Source organism: Passer montanus, unplaced genomic scaffold, assembly GCF_014805655.1.
Source record: "Passer montanus isolate IOZ18808 unplaced genomic scaffold, ASM1480565v1 scaffold69, whole genome shotgun sequence".
NCBI classification, from domain to species: domain Eukaryota; kingdom Metazoa; phylum Chordata; class Aves; order Passeriformes; family Passeridae; genus Passer; species Passer montanus.
Window position 1 is genome coordinate 4,351,486 of NW_024372036.1, and position 15,211 is coordinate 4,366,696.

A 15,211-nucleotide genomic window follows, 5' to 3' on the forward strand; every position below is an offset into this window, starting at 1 on the left:
ATGCAACATTTCACTTCAAATGTGCATTTCAAGGAGTTAATAGAACTCAGCTTTACACTAAGAACCAAAACTACTCAGAAGTAGCAATTAATCTGATTCTCTTATCTGACAGTGGAAGGAGAGGCAGTATCACAGTACCTTCACCTACCCATCCAGCACCTGTTTCTTAATTTCTTGGGAAAATGTGAATTTCTTCTACACAAATGATTACCAATTTAACAAGCACTATCAAATTACATAAATGTTGCATCATCCTACAAATGCATCTGATGTTTAATAATGTTCCTCTACTTGCCACCTAAATAACACTGGTCATGCCTCTCATACTGCAGTTCTCATCTAAAAAATTCATTTCCCAACAGCACATGCAGGCCCCAGCTGCAGACACCACTGCTGCTTCACAACACTGCAGTTCTCATCTACAAAACTCATTTCCCAACAGCATGCAGGCCCAGCTGCAGACACCACTGCTGCTTCACAAAAACCAGCTCTAACATGTTCAGACACGAGGGGGAAAAAAAATCACATACCTTAGGACAACCCTTCAACCAGAGCAGCAGCACAGAGCTCTGAGGGGGTTTGACTGTGACACTGCAGGTGATGGTGCAGTGATGCCAAGAGAGAAACTCCTGTCAGAGCAGAGGAAATGCCAGCACAGGCACAGCAGCACAGCCTGACATCCACGTGGGAACACCAACACCAAGAGGTTGTCCAAATTTGACAGCACTCATTCTTAAAACCAGGTAACATAAGTACTACTCCATGGCAATATTTTTTTGTTGTTGTTCTTTAGAAAAAGAAATCACTGATGAACAAGGCACCAAGTGAAAGAGGTAATCTCCTTATGAGAATGAGTTCATTTCAGCCATGACATGAGAGGAATCTGGAAAGGTTCTCAAATACTGCAGAAAAACCATGAAAATGAAATCACTGGAGCAGGAATGTGTTCCTTCTCCTTTCCAGCTGTCTGAAGCCTGACAGACCTTAAGCAACTCATTAATGAATTGCTCTAAATCAGTTTGTTCCATTTTTGAGTTCTGGCTGTGGAAGTGAGAAAGCCCTGAGGAAAAAGTTGTGAAATGACCTGTAGTTGAAACTTGTTTTCCTGTTTCAGTTGGTAAATCTGCATATCTGCTTACCAATCCCTCTGGAAGCAGAGTTTCCTGGAGTCAGAAAATTCCTACCTAGCTGTACTGAAGAATCTTTTAAGTCAGTGAGTTCTAATGCACTGGAATCAGTGCTGCACTCTACCTAAGGTAGCTTCATTCTTTGACCTTAAAAAATAAAATAATAATCAAGAACAAATTAAAATAATCCAAAAATATGAACAAGCTTTTTCTAAAAGACCCCTGCTGCTTGTCTGGAAAAATTGAAATTACCTTTAAACTGGATACAGAAACTGAAGCGGAGGAGTCAAGTAAAACCCAGAGTTTTTTGGTTTTGGGGGTTTTTTTGACATTTTGAGGATAGGGCAGATGACATTGCCTGGCCTTCTCCAGCAGCACTGAAGTCCAAAGCTGCTCCTCAGTTCCACAGGCACCACACATTCCCTGAATCCACAGAGCTCCTTGTGAAAAATGACTGCTCTTAGGCATTTTCACCTTTATCCAAAAATCATCATCAAAATTACCCCCACCATCATTCTCCACAACCAAGCAGCAAATAGTGGTCTAAAGTGGAAGGCATAAACTATTCCATTCTTTCAAACTACCAAGGACTTGGCTTAATTAGCAATTAAAAGCGAGTAGTACAATCGTTCCTTTCTCACTGCACATAATGGAGCCGTCATTGTTCTCAGATTTTTGGCCACAATGCCGGCAAGCTGCAAGTTTGCAACTGGTACTACAGGAAAACATTCTATCATTCAAAAGCAAAAAACAAGCCACCACTACGAAAGAAAATCAACTCATAAAGAAATACACAATTTAAGAGGACAGCATTTTTACTGGCAGGGAATAAACAGACTGCAACATTCTAATTCCATGTTTTTCCTCAGAGTTTTTACACATCTACACTGAAGACAATCTCCAAAATCAGGCACTGCAATCCTATGCAATGATCATGTCCCCAGCATCCACAATTACCTAAGGAACCCTTACACAATCTTCCATAATTCTTTCACCTGTCCCAAATACATCTTCCTCCAATATATTTCCATGCTACAACTCAGCTTCTGCCATGCTCTCCTCCTTTTTTAACATAGCAAATGTCTCCTTTCCAGGCTTCCATTCAACCATTAATACTTTTTTTCAAATTATTTATAGCAAATAAACCTGTAAATATTACTTGAAGTGAGACTATACAGAGAAAAAAAAAATCCCACAAATTCAGTCAAGATGGACAGTATATAACTAATTCCAGAAAACTGTCAGAAGTAATAAACTTTTAATACATGAACTTGTAAGTTAACAGAGACCTTTAAAGGTAGAAAATGAGACCCAATTCTGCTCATTAGTTAATATGGACTCTGATGGTTTCTGGGATCTCATCTTACTTAGGCAACAAAAATTAACTCTGCTATAAGCATTAACACCGCCAAATCCTCCCCGTATAGAGCCAGAAGAGGCATTAAAGCCATTTCAAGTATTAATTTTCTCCACACAGTAACTAGAGCTAAGAAAGCCCTCAAGTACAGAAGCATAACTTGTTTGTTAAGTTCATGTGCTCCTACACTAAAGGTAGGATGTGGATCTATGCTCAGGCACAGATTTTTGGTGTTTTCTGTGTGGGGCCAGGAACTGGACTTTGATGATCCTTGCGGGTCCCATCCAACTCAGGATATTCAAGAGTCTAAGTCTATCTGAGGGGTTTCACAAAGACACCAAAAGAGGCTGGCTCAGACACACATCTCTGCTGTACTGCCTGATGCTTCCAGTTTTGTTTTCATACACAATACTTTTTAAAAATATTTTCTTCTTAAGCAAGGAGTACAGAAGTATGTACTGTTCTGATTCAGAAGCAGCTGAACAGTTTCCTACCATAATTTATTTTTCAGAAATTACAAAAAACTATTCTCACCCTTTGATTTAAAAAAGGAACAAATGAACACTTATTTCTGCTTAAAAGCAAGTAAAAATATATTTAAGAAGCAAAAAAGACCTGTAAGCCTAATTTGTTGATAATTTTAACAGGTAATGTTTGAAATCTGATAGTCCTTCAGAATTTTTCAGTCTCCCACTCTTGAAAACTTACAGTGTTCAAATATTAACAAAAATCAGAAATTCAGAGGCTCTGCCCTTCCAACCATTAAAATCCAGGAGAGATTAAAAATACTTGGAAAACAACACATTTCTGTGCACCACACCAGAGACTAAGAACAAATAAAGCTTTGAGAACCATAGAGTGTAACATCTACCCTTAGTTACTGTATTTGTAACATGCCCAGAAGCTCCACTGAAGTTTACCAACCAATGTACATAATTTTTGCAGCTCTTTATTCCTCCCAATATCATTGCACTTTTTCTCTCCTGCCAGAGGTTGCCTATGACATGCTTTATGATGTTATATAATGGATGTTCTCCATTTTTCTTATCCTTCCACTTTGTCTTACACTCTTTCTACACTTTGTTCTATTAAACTGTACTGTTAAACTCCCTAGATCAGCATCTTTCTCCCTTACACAGGCTTTCAGTTCCACACTTTAAACTGTTTCTGCCCTTTCAACATATCCATCTGTATCTTCCACACTTGCTCAGCTTTCTTTATCCTTCAAATCTAAAGGCAGCAAAACATGACTTGAGAACAGACACCTGAGAGCTCTTGGCTTCATTTTCACCTTGAGGAAAGAAGCAGAAGTTTCTTTACTCTTCCCTTCCTTGAGGAATAAGGAGGAAAAAAGGGAAGCAGCAGTCTCAGATAAAGACATAGAAAACACAGCCAACATCTTACTTTTATTTCAAAGATGGGAGAGAGTTCTGTTATACTCAGAGCACATAACTCTAAGCTTTTTCACACCCTACACAAACTCTCTGCAATTTTGTTACTTGTTTTGTTCCCATTTACCCTGTTTTTAAATCTTCTGAACCAGGCCCCAGCCCCATCAAACACTTAAATGCTACTTAATTTACCAGTAATGTTTAGATGGTAACCAAGCATAAGACTCAGGCAGCTGCTGGAAAGAATAAAAACACTGTGATTCACACTGCCACTCCCCTCACCCCCAAATGGTCTGCATCACAAAGTCACCCATTCAATTCCTTGGTTTCCTACTCTTCCTCACATCTCATCCAAGTATTCTTCTTCAACCTTTCCTGTACTTACTTTAACTGAAAATTTCTTCCTTTTATTATAATACTGTATTCTGGAAAACAGAATACAGTATTATAATAAAAGTTATAACAAAAAGTTCCCAAAAGACTGCTTCATTTCTCCACTCCCCTAAAATCAATGGTGGCCTGATTTTCAGTAGTCATAGGTTCAAACATATTCATTAAGTACTCAACCTAGATAGCTCAGGATCTTTCCTTCATTCAGTTTTCTCATATACAGTCCTTCTAACATAATTTTGGTGTTCTTGCTGCTGCACACATGCTCAGATCTGAATTTCTCCCACATCTGCTTGTGGCAGTGTAAATTCACTAAATACTTGGTCTTCCTTCAGACAGAGTGAGGAAGCCAAGTCACTGCACTCATTCCATCCTTCCTCTCCATGAAGAAAGAGAAGTTGTGAATGTTCCAACCCTGGCATTGTTCAAGGACAGAGTGGATGGGGCTTTCAGAAACCTGGTCTAGTGGCAGATGTCCCTGCCCACAGCAGGAATATTAAAGACTCCTTCCAACTCAAACCACTCTGTGATTCTATAGAATCTAGTCCTGGCAACCCATGCTTCCAAATACAGATAATTCCATTCTCCACAAGAACATAAGTAGCAATAGTTTTATAAATACTCCTTACAGAAACAATATCACACTAACCAGGACCCACCCTAGCCTCCCAAATCTCTCTCTCAAAGGACCTCCACAGTTTTTTAAGCCTGCAAAATGAACTTCATTCACAGAATCAGAGCACACCTCAAAATGGTCTAAAAGCCCAAGGACTTCTTTGTTCTGGGTACCCCTCCACAGGCACCCTGCTCAAGACCTGCTGCTGTGCTACTCTATTAAATTATTTCATTTTACAAATCCAGTGCCTGAGTCTTTGCTGCAGGGAACTCAAGGTCCGAAGGACGAAGTGTGTCCAAGAGTCCGTAGGAGCAAGGAGCTGGAAGGGGCAGCCATGCACCAGATCACTGCACACTCCTGCTGCAAAGGGACTCCAGACCCAGCAGTGGAAGTCTTGGGTGGGGTGTGTGTGACTCCCAAAATGATGTGAATTCTCACCATTCTCAGGCAGCAGCACCTCCTTTAACGTGAAAAAACATCTGATCCAACATTTCCTGGCAAAAGCACAGGCTAGACAAGATGGCCCACCACACTGTCCAGCTGCATTTTGAAAGTGTCCAACACTGTAGAACCCACCATTGCCCTGGAGAGATTATTCCAATGGTTGACTGGTCTCTTTGTCAGTTTTTCTTGTGGTCAGTAGGAAGTTAGTCCCCAGGAGTAACTTGTATCCATTAAATCTTGTCTTATCAATGTGAAAATGGAGTCTCCATCTTCTTTGTAGGCAGCCTTTAAGTACTGGAACAAGCTGGTAGCATCTTCCCCAAAGTCTCCGTTTCTCAAGGCTGAACAAACCAGGATCTCTCAGCCATTCTTCACATTTCAGCTTCTCAGTCCTTTGATCATCTTCTCTGGACCTTCTCCAGCATGGCCACATCTTTTTTGTTTAGTGGGCACCAAAACTGCACACAAATATTCCAGGTGTGGCTTGACCAGCACTGAGTAGAGTACAATGATAACTCCTTTGTCTTTGTTGGGGCAATCCAGCATCCCAATCTCCCTTTGCCACAGCAGCACACAGCTCATTTTTACTGAGCTAAATCCACCAGGACTTCCAGGTTCATTTCCACAGAGTTGCTTCCCAGCCAGAAAGATCTCAGACTGTGCTGCACTCCTGGATCATGTTCTCCCATATACACTTGCCTTTGCTGAACTTCATAAAGCTCTCATCAGCCCATCCAGGACAGCTTTCTTTTCTGCAGGCTCACCTCCCCACTCAGTTTGGCATCATGAGCAAAATTCATGAGGGCACACTTGACCCCACCATCCAGATCACTTATGATGGTGTTAGTGGCCCAATATCAACCCCTGGGGACCCCATCTGTAGCCAGTTTGAGAAGGAGCATTTCCCACCCTGCTCTGGGTGCTGCCCACCAGCCAGCTCCCAGATCCCTTGTCTGGAACAGAACATGTTGGTTTCTCTAGGAAGAGCCTGTGGGAAACAGCATGGGAAGGCTTGAAATCCAGGAAGACAACGTCCATCACTAGTTCCAAATACACCAAGCAGGTTACTCCCTGCTAGGAGACAAGCAGGTTTGCCAAGGATGATTTGCCCTTGCTGAATCCATGCCAGCTTTTCCCAAGCATGTGCTTCATCAGGATCCATACCCTAACTTTCCCTGGGACTGAGGTACTGATGGGCTGATAATTTCCTGCATTCCTGTTTAAACCCTTCTTGAAGATAGGGCAAGAGGAGCCTTCTGGAACATTCCCCAATCTTCATAACTTCTCGAAGATTACAGAGAGCAACCTCCCTGTAATCTTTGCATATCCAGCCACCTCTCTTAACACCTTCAGATGGATAATTTGTAGGAGTCAAGCTCCTATAATAGTTTACACCCCAATAATTCCTTCAAAGACAGTAGGCCTGTGCACGGAACTGGATTTTTGTTCCCAAGGTCTGAGGTCCCAGAGTGCTGGTAAAAACAGAGGTGAAAGAAGTGCAGAGAACCTCTGGCTTTTTAGCAACTGGTTGGCAACTAATTCACCTCTCCTGTTTAATAGTGGGCCAGCATTTCCCTCTGTTTGTGCTTGTTGTTTATGATCCTTTCCTGTAGTTTTTGACAGCTCCAGCCAATCTCAAGTCCAGCTGAGCTTTTATTTTTCTAACTGCACCTCTGCACACTCTGGCAATGCCCTTGTAGTTCTCAGTGGGTATTTGTTCATTTTTCTATCCCTGGTACACTCTTTTGGTTTTGAGCAGACTCAGGAGCTGGCAGCTAAGACAAGGCTATCTCTTACCCTACCTACTTCCCTTCCTTTTAAAGGTGATGGACTGGTTTCGTGCTTCCAGAAGAGCCTTCTGCATGGAATCTTCCCTTGGAATCCCTCCCAACTCAGTTCTGAGCAACCAGAAGCTGGCTCTTTGAATATCCTAGTACTAACCTTCAATACTGGTTATTTGAAACTAGTGAGTTTTCTATTTTTACTAGGTTATTTTTGAGCTGAAGCAGTTCTCCAGCCTGGTTCATCACATCACACAGGCCCAAAGATGTTTCACTGAAACACGTGAGAAGCAACAGAGTACTTAAAATTCTGTTAGGTAGAAGAAAAATACCTAGAAATACAACCTGCACTTCAATTCATTATTTCACTCTTTTTTCCTCTGCAAGTAAGTTTTCAAATCATAAGAAAATGAAAACACTGCTTAAATAAGAAGTTAAAATGGCAACTAGAGTGGAAGGAATAGAATACTGACCAAAAACAATACATTTCTTGGCTCTATTTGAAAAGCTGTTGCACTGGATCTTCTGTCTAATGCTACAAATTATACTCTGAAATTGCTCAAATTTTAGATTCTCAAAATGGAAGCAGAAATTTAAGGAAAAGCATATTCACAACCCAGTCTGCTTTAATAACCAATCAATAGTAAGAAATTAATCATAATTCTCAAATGCCACTGTGAGAAAAGGAAATTACTTAAAGCCATTTTAACAAACAACAATTTAACAACTTACCACAAAAGAAATTCATATGCAGACATACAGTGCTCTGTATGTAATTCATCACACAATTTTAGTCACTCCCTTTACAAAACTGTAAATGAGATCTTATTTAATTAAGATGTAGAATTAAGCTCCTTCCATGAATGCCACATAGCAAATCCAAGAATCATAAAGGAAGGTAATTTGTCAGTACAGCTCTGATGGTGATCCCTGCATCCTCTCACACTCTGAAGTGAAAGTACCTGATAAACAATATTCTTCAACTCCCAAATATGCTTAATGGGGGTTTAGCTCATTAACATGTTATTTTAGGTAAGTAATACCTTCCTATGACTCTTTAAATACAAATAATATTCAGTATCAAGAATTATACCTGAACTGCAAAACTTAGACAGAGGCTCATTTTAGACACGTACCATTCAATAAACTTTATAATGGCCACAAGCAAAGTATCAAATGGCCCAACCCACTTGTGACAGTATCAGTAAATATCATCTTGAAAACAAGCTTTGAGCAGACCCCTTTTTAAACAGGCCAGTCTTGGAAAGAGCTTTTCCCCAGAGGAATTACTCTACTATAGCTATTTCTTTAGTCTGCCTATCCATAAAGCAGAAACCTGTAATAAATATTTAAGTATTTTTTCTTGCTTTACTGAACTTCCCTCGTCCAACAAACTCAGACTGAACTATAATAAACACAATTCCTTTCTTTCTTCATACCAAAAATGGTCTGTAAGGTACTAAGCTCATCCTCTCAGGTGCACCTATACAAATCCTGGCAGCCTTCACAGGGTCCATACAAGACCCACTGATTTGGTTTTAACTACAAATTAAGCATTCTGCAAGATTAACATTGCTAACATTTTCTACAAAGAGTCAACTGCTCTCTATAATGACACATCAAGTTTAATAAGCATCACATCGATGTTTAATTGTGAAAACACACTACTCAAACATGCTTCAAACACCACAGCTGCAGGACTTCACCAAGAAAAGGGGTTAAAACTAAGTAACTTACACGAGTTTTTAATGTAAAATGCAAGGTAGGTATGGCACTGAAGGACTGAAGTTGTATCCATATACCTATCTGTAGTCAGAATGAGCAGGACAGTGGTTCAGCTCCTGGAATTACCTGATCCAATACCAAACCTGCCACCCAGCTCAGTTCTGCACTCACCTCATACTCACAGCCCATCTCCTCAATTCATTTCTGCAGAAGCTCATCCAAGCCCTCTAAGCAGTACCTGATTTTTACAAAACTATGTAAGCATTCTCCAACTACAAATATACATACACAAAATATAAAAATATACAGACAAAATATATTTTCTTCCCTTTCAGACTGTTGAAAATACAGCAAAATCCCCATTATCCAAAAATTCTACCAGGTGAGGACCAAGAAGAACTAGTTTTGTTCTGTAATCTGAAAATAACCTTGGGTTTAACTGATGAACCTGTAAGGCTGGAAACCAGAACTTAATTTCTCTGCACAACATAAGTTTACCTAATTGTCAGAGGGATAAAGAACAACAGTGGGCCATGGCATATAATTCTGGCACTGGCAAGTCTTGTGACAAGTGTTAATCAGGAAAAAGTCACTTTATAGCCATAAACATTTTCCATGACTCTCTTTAATTTTGTATCATCTCACCAATGCAATGAAAACAAATGTTTCTACATGCACCAAGCTATCTGAGCATGAAACATCTACTCTTTTTCTAAAATGGTATAACAAACATATGGCACAGCTTTTAGAAGATGCTTTCAACACTTACTTCAGACGGTATCAACATTTGCAGATAGTTTTACCTCTATAATTACCAAGTCCACTCAACCCACCACAGTGAACAAACAGCCATGCTGAAAGCACACCTGAGTGATACCATGCACAGACAAAGCTTTAGATGCTCTATTCCTTCTTCACATCCTGTACCTGGATTCACCTAGAAATGTGAAAGCTACAGGCCATGAGTAGCATGATGCACAAATGGTTCAATTACTGGAATGGGATGAAAAGAGTTGTATCCTACCCTTACCACAGTTTTTCTTCACCCTTTCTAAAGTTAAAAAATTTATCAGAACCTCTATTCCTCAGCTGCTAAAATACAGGAGTGTTTCTCCCTCTCCTCCATCCTCAACCACTGCCCAACCTTGGCTATTTGATTACTAAAGTCAGTAGGGCACAAATTACCTTAACATGATGCACATGTACCACTTAGAGGAATTTCAGCCTCCAGACTCAGTAGATTGGTACTTAAAAGCTACAATATGTAACATACATTCAACAACAACAAAAAAAACCTTACATTATATTCCCTATTAATGGTCTCCTGACAGTGAAGATAAAACTTGCTGAAATGCAAATGCCAAAACACCAAGTGTCCTGCAATCCTAATTACACCTCCACAAAAGCATTTTGTTTGTGGACAGAGATCCATACTTCTCTCTTCATTAACACATTAAAATGACAAGTGTAATGTTTCTGACTTCATCAATTTTCTTCCCTTCAGAAAGTAGTACCAACACTGTACTTTACACTTGAGAAACAGCCAAAACATTCAGGAATATATGTTTAGAGCAATAAAATCCCACTATTTAAAGACAAAGTCTCAAACACTAGTCGTGAAAGTATCAACATATGCTAAGTATTTCATACTTACAGTACTGTGTAATGTCCATTTTAAAAAAAAAAGTTGGTTTTAGTACTGGATGAAGTACAAATCCTGCAAAAACCTATAACCAAGAACCAGGATACACAACCATTAAATACACTATGGCTGTGATTTCCAAGTATAAACACTGTACAACCAGGAACTAAAGAATGTGTCACCCGTTACACCTTAATTGGATCCCAGAAAGCTGCACCCTATTAATACAAACTGCATACAAAAAAAAAAAACCCTTATCTTAAAGAAATCTATGGATCAGCTGAAATTGCCCAATAAACACACTCAAAAACATTACTCCTTCAAAAAACGCTAGAAAACAAGTTCCACCCATAACACAATTTACAAAATCTTATCCACCTTCAACTTGCTCCACAGGACAGACAATACACGAGATAATAAACCAGTAATAGGAAATGCACAATATATTTAAAAAAAAACAAACCCAAGCATAAAGGAACAACTCAGATACAAATTTAGAGAAATTGGAGAGGCTGCCCACTTCCTGGAGTGCCTTACAAATGTCTCCTGGTACCAATTTCCAGCTTCTCAATTCCCAGTACTGCCATTATATAAGACAAACATTCTTAATTCTTTTTCAAGCAATATTTCTTTGTTTTGATGAAAATAAATCAAACCAAAATCTTTCCAGTTATTGAAAAAAGAAAAAAAACACTTTCTATACTAAGATTAACCTGCTAAAATGCTTTCTTGCATAATTATTTTTCAAGCAGTTTGTTGTAAATAAAACTGTGATATTTTATTTTGGATCAGTAGGAAATTAACGTTAATGTCAACACTGAAAGGACAAAGTCAACATACACTAATTCACATTGTCTGAAACTATTTTTAAACAAGCAACATTAAAACTGTAAGAAAAATGAAAGAATATTGTCACTGTGCATTTAATTTGTAAGCTTCATAAAAGCACAGATAAGCACGCTGTTAATTTTGTCAACACATGTGGCCTTTACACAAAGGAAATACCATTTTTAAAATCAGCTGGAAAACAAAAGGGCTGCTAAAACCATGAGAGGTAACACAGACTAAAACATGGCATATTGTGTGCAACTACTTCATCTCTCCAAATCGACTTCAACATCAATACTTTTAAATGGAAACATGCTTCAGTTTTTGTCCACAGGATATGACAAACTGATTAAACTCAATGAATAGGAATTAACAGGCATCTTATACCCAATACATCAGACCAGCTACATCAACCTACATCTGTATAGATGCCAATTACAGCTTATGAAACGATGGTTTGTCACTGCAATCAAGTCAACTTTGGCTAAACACTGGAAACATCATCAAAAAAAAAAAAGGAAGAAAAAAAGGAAATGCTTTGCAATTCACTTCCAATACAATGGATATCCTCACCCTCCCCCCTCAAGTAATCTTTAAGCTTCACCTCCCGCTAGAATGCCTTCCTGGGAGAAAGAGACATCAAGACACCAGCAGGGTTTTTGTTTTGGGGGTTTTTTTCCTCCTTCACGTTAATGTTCCTGTCAACTACGGAAGCACAACAGTGAGCACTTTCTCCAGCACAAGACTGACTACGTTGGATTTCCAGCATTTCAACCAGTTTGAAAGGTGATCTCTTAATTTCCCTGCCCTCTTTCCCAAAACCACGCTAACTGCAAACTATGATTTTCAAGCTCCTTTTTCTGCAAAATAAACGCAAAATTTTTGGCAACAGAAAATTCCATTCCTTTGTCAGACATACAGCATGTACACCATTACAACAAAGTTTCTTTTGGCTTATCACGTACCCAATACGTGGGGCAACATTACAATATTCCTGAGTCTTAGTCTATACCTTCAAATAATTCATAAAATTGTACAGAACTCACGTCGTAGCTGCTCTTTTGATTTGCTATACCCAGCAGCACAGCTTGGCTCAGTTCACAATACTACAGCTCATACATCCTACAAAGCAAAACCACCAAAAAACGGGGGACTGCAGACCTGCAGCACAAATAGAACCCACAACTAAATTAAAGCTCTGGACACGAAGCTTCCTCCATCCCTCAAAGAGATCCCAGTTTTCTTATTATTAAATCCTGTCAGGGTGTGGCTTTGCTAAACCAAAGTTCCCACTACTAAGGCCTCCTGCAATTCCCCTCCAAGCCAATGCACACCTTAGTGAACCCCACCAAAAATAAGGAGGGTCTTCTTGCACCCAGGCACCAAATTTAAGCCCAGAACAGACTGCACAAGTAGCCAGGAAGGGAAGGGAGCTGTTCCCCAAATATTACAAGCCAGAACCTCCCGTGAGGCTCCCAGACCCTGCTCCAGCCTGGCAGCCCCTGGAAAAGGTTCAATAGTAGGTGTGCTCCTCTCACATCGAGGGGAGCACTGATAGATTTCTGCCTTTGTGAAGGATTCCTCTGGAAACATGACTCAATGGTTTTCCTTACCTGCTACACTGGCACATAAATCTCACACTGTAACGTGCTGCCTTGTAGATTCTTAAATCAGTCAGTCAGGATTTCATAATTATGTAGTCTAGGGTCTTTGTTAGCTGTTGTTGCTCCATGCACAAAAGGAAACATTTTGTTGCTATCGCTGTAAAACCTATTAATTAACTGCACATATATTCGGCCACAGTTTCTGCTATAAAAATAACTGCTACATTGAATTAAAGTGGTCTGTTAGATTAATTGTTCTAAAACCCTCAATAGAGCACAAATTGCATAAAGCTTCACACAGAACAGGAACGAAGCAGAAAATACCTTAAAAATAACAACTTCTCAGCAGTAACAGAAACACAAGCACGTTCCTTCAAAGTAAAAAGCACAAACAAAACCGAAACTGGTTCAAACCAAGAAATTCCTCTTGAACATCTATGCACTGAACAGCAACGTTTTAATCCTTCTACTTCCTTAAATAATCTACCTTTCTCAGAGACAAGTTTTACAAAGAACGTGCTTTGTGAGTTACCGTGCAATTCATGAACGTACAAAACACCATCCGAAAACTGAGGTGAAATAGCAAAATATTTGGTTTGCTTGGGGATTTTTTTAGTATTCACTGCACGGATTCGCAGTTTAATACAGTAAAAGAAGATACATAGATATTTCTGAAAACGTATTTCAAAACTATCAAAATGCCCCACAACTTCAGATCCTATATCCTAAAATTACAATTGACTGGCATTTTTTAAAAAGCGTTATACGTAAGAAAGGCACAAAACTAAGAGGCTGAATTGGTCCTTGCGCCACTTCATTTCACAGTACGCAAAATAAAACTTAAAGCAGGGATTTTATGCGACAGATGATCTAATTAGATGTGAAGCTTTTATTTTCTATCTGGCACCCTTAAGCTCTATCCCATACGGGATTCGGTCTAATATTTCCAATAGCCTCAGCAGCATTCACACAGCAGGCACGAGTTCTGGTCCACCAACAGTTAATGTACATTATTTAACTGGTTTGACATGTCACTCCCCTACCTTTTTGATTAATGGGAAGAAGTGCTCTTATAAATAACTCTGAAAATCGAAAGGAAACCGCGAGATTTTTTTCTTTTTAAATATAAGCAGAAAGAAAAGTGTACTTGCTTTTCCTTCCATCCCTCCCCCCTCCCCCCACGTCCTGACATTGAGCTTTTCCAATCCTGCCAGAAATAAACACCCAAACACCTTAAATATAAGCAGAAAGGAAAGTGTGCTTGCTTTTCCTTCCATCCCCCCCCCTCCCCCCACGTCCTGACATTGAGCTTTTCCAATCCTGCCAGAAATAAACACCCAAACACAAGCACAGGCCTAGGCTATCCAATTCAACACACTTTAGAGTCAAATCTTCAGACCAGCGACAGAAAAAAAAATAAAAATTCTCCACGATACACTCCGGGCACAACAATGGGATGAGCAGTGTCAAACGCCAGACTACTGACAGGAACAAGCCAGGAAGCAGGAACCCGAGCAGCACTGTCCCCCTTTGCTACAGCCGCGTAGCATTTCAAAAACACTTCCACTTATTCTGCTACCCGAACGCTTCCCTGGCGTGTGGTGTTTTAAGCACAGCTGGCAGACACTCGGCCCGCACAGCCTTTGTCAGCAGCCCACGGATGGGCAGCAGAACGTGCTACAGGTTGATAAGGAGGGCACCGGCGCTGCGAAGCAGCAGGAAAGCGCCCAGGAAGAACTTGGGATGCGCAGGAGAGTTTCCCTCAGCCTTCACCGGGGGCTCCACGCTCCCCATATTCGCTCCCGGTGTTTGTTTCGTGTTTACCTCCCCCCCCTTCTCTTTCTCCTCCCTGTCCGGCCATCTTGGGCCGACAGGAGCAGCCATTACTTAACTAAATGACAGGGCCAACAACTTTCCACAGAGACAAACACCTCTGTCCGGACACTGGGCCGGGCGGCGGCAGCCCGCGGGACGCCCCGCTCCCTGTCAAGCCGGGGCGGCGGGCGGGACGCGGGGCTCGCCGAGGACCGGGCACGCTGCATGCCGGCAGCGGGGCCCGCAGAGTAAACAAGTCGCTCGGACGGGCTCCGGGAGCCGCTCAGCGCCGCGCCCGCCCCAGCCTGGACCCCGCGCTCCCCGCGGGCTCCGGCCCCGGCTCCGCTCCCGGCGGCCGGGGGCGAAAATCACGAGGGAGGGTCCGGGGAGCGGCAACGTCAGCAGCGCCGAGCGCGCCCTCCCTCCCTCGCTCGCTCTCCCCCCGCTGCCGCCTCCTCCTCCTCCTCCTCGTCCTCCGCCTCCCCCCCTCC

At 41.0% G+C, this 15,211-nt stretch overlaps 1 protein-coding gene across 16 annotated transcripts in view; it reads right to left on the bottom strand.

The window, feature by feature from the left end:
- The window catches only part of KDM6A (lysine demethylase 6A), a 151,614-nt gene that overhangs the window by 135,078 nt on the left and 1,325 nt on the right, over positions 1 to 15,211 (bottom strand). The gene's annotated exons all lie outside the window — the stretch shown is intronic.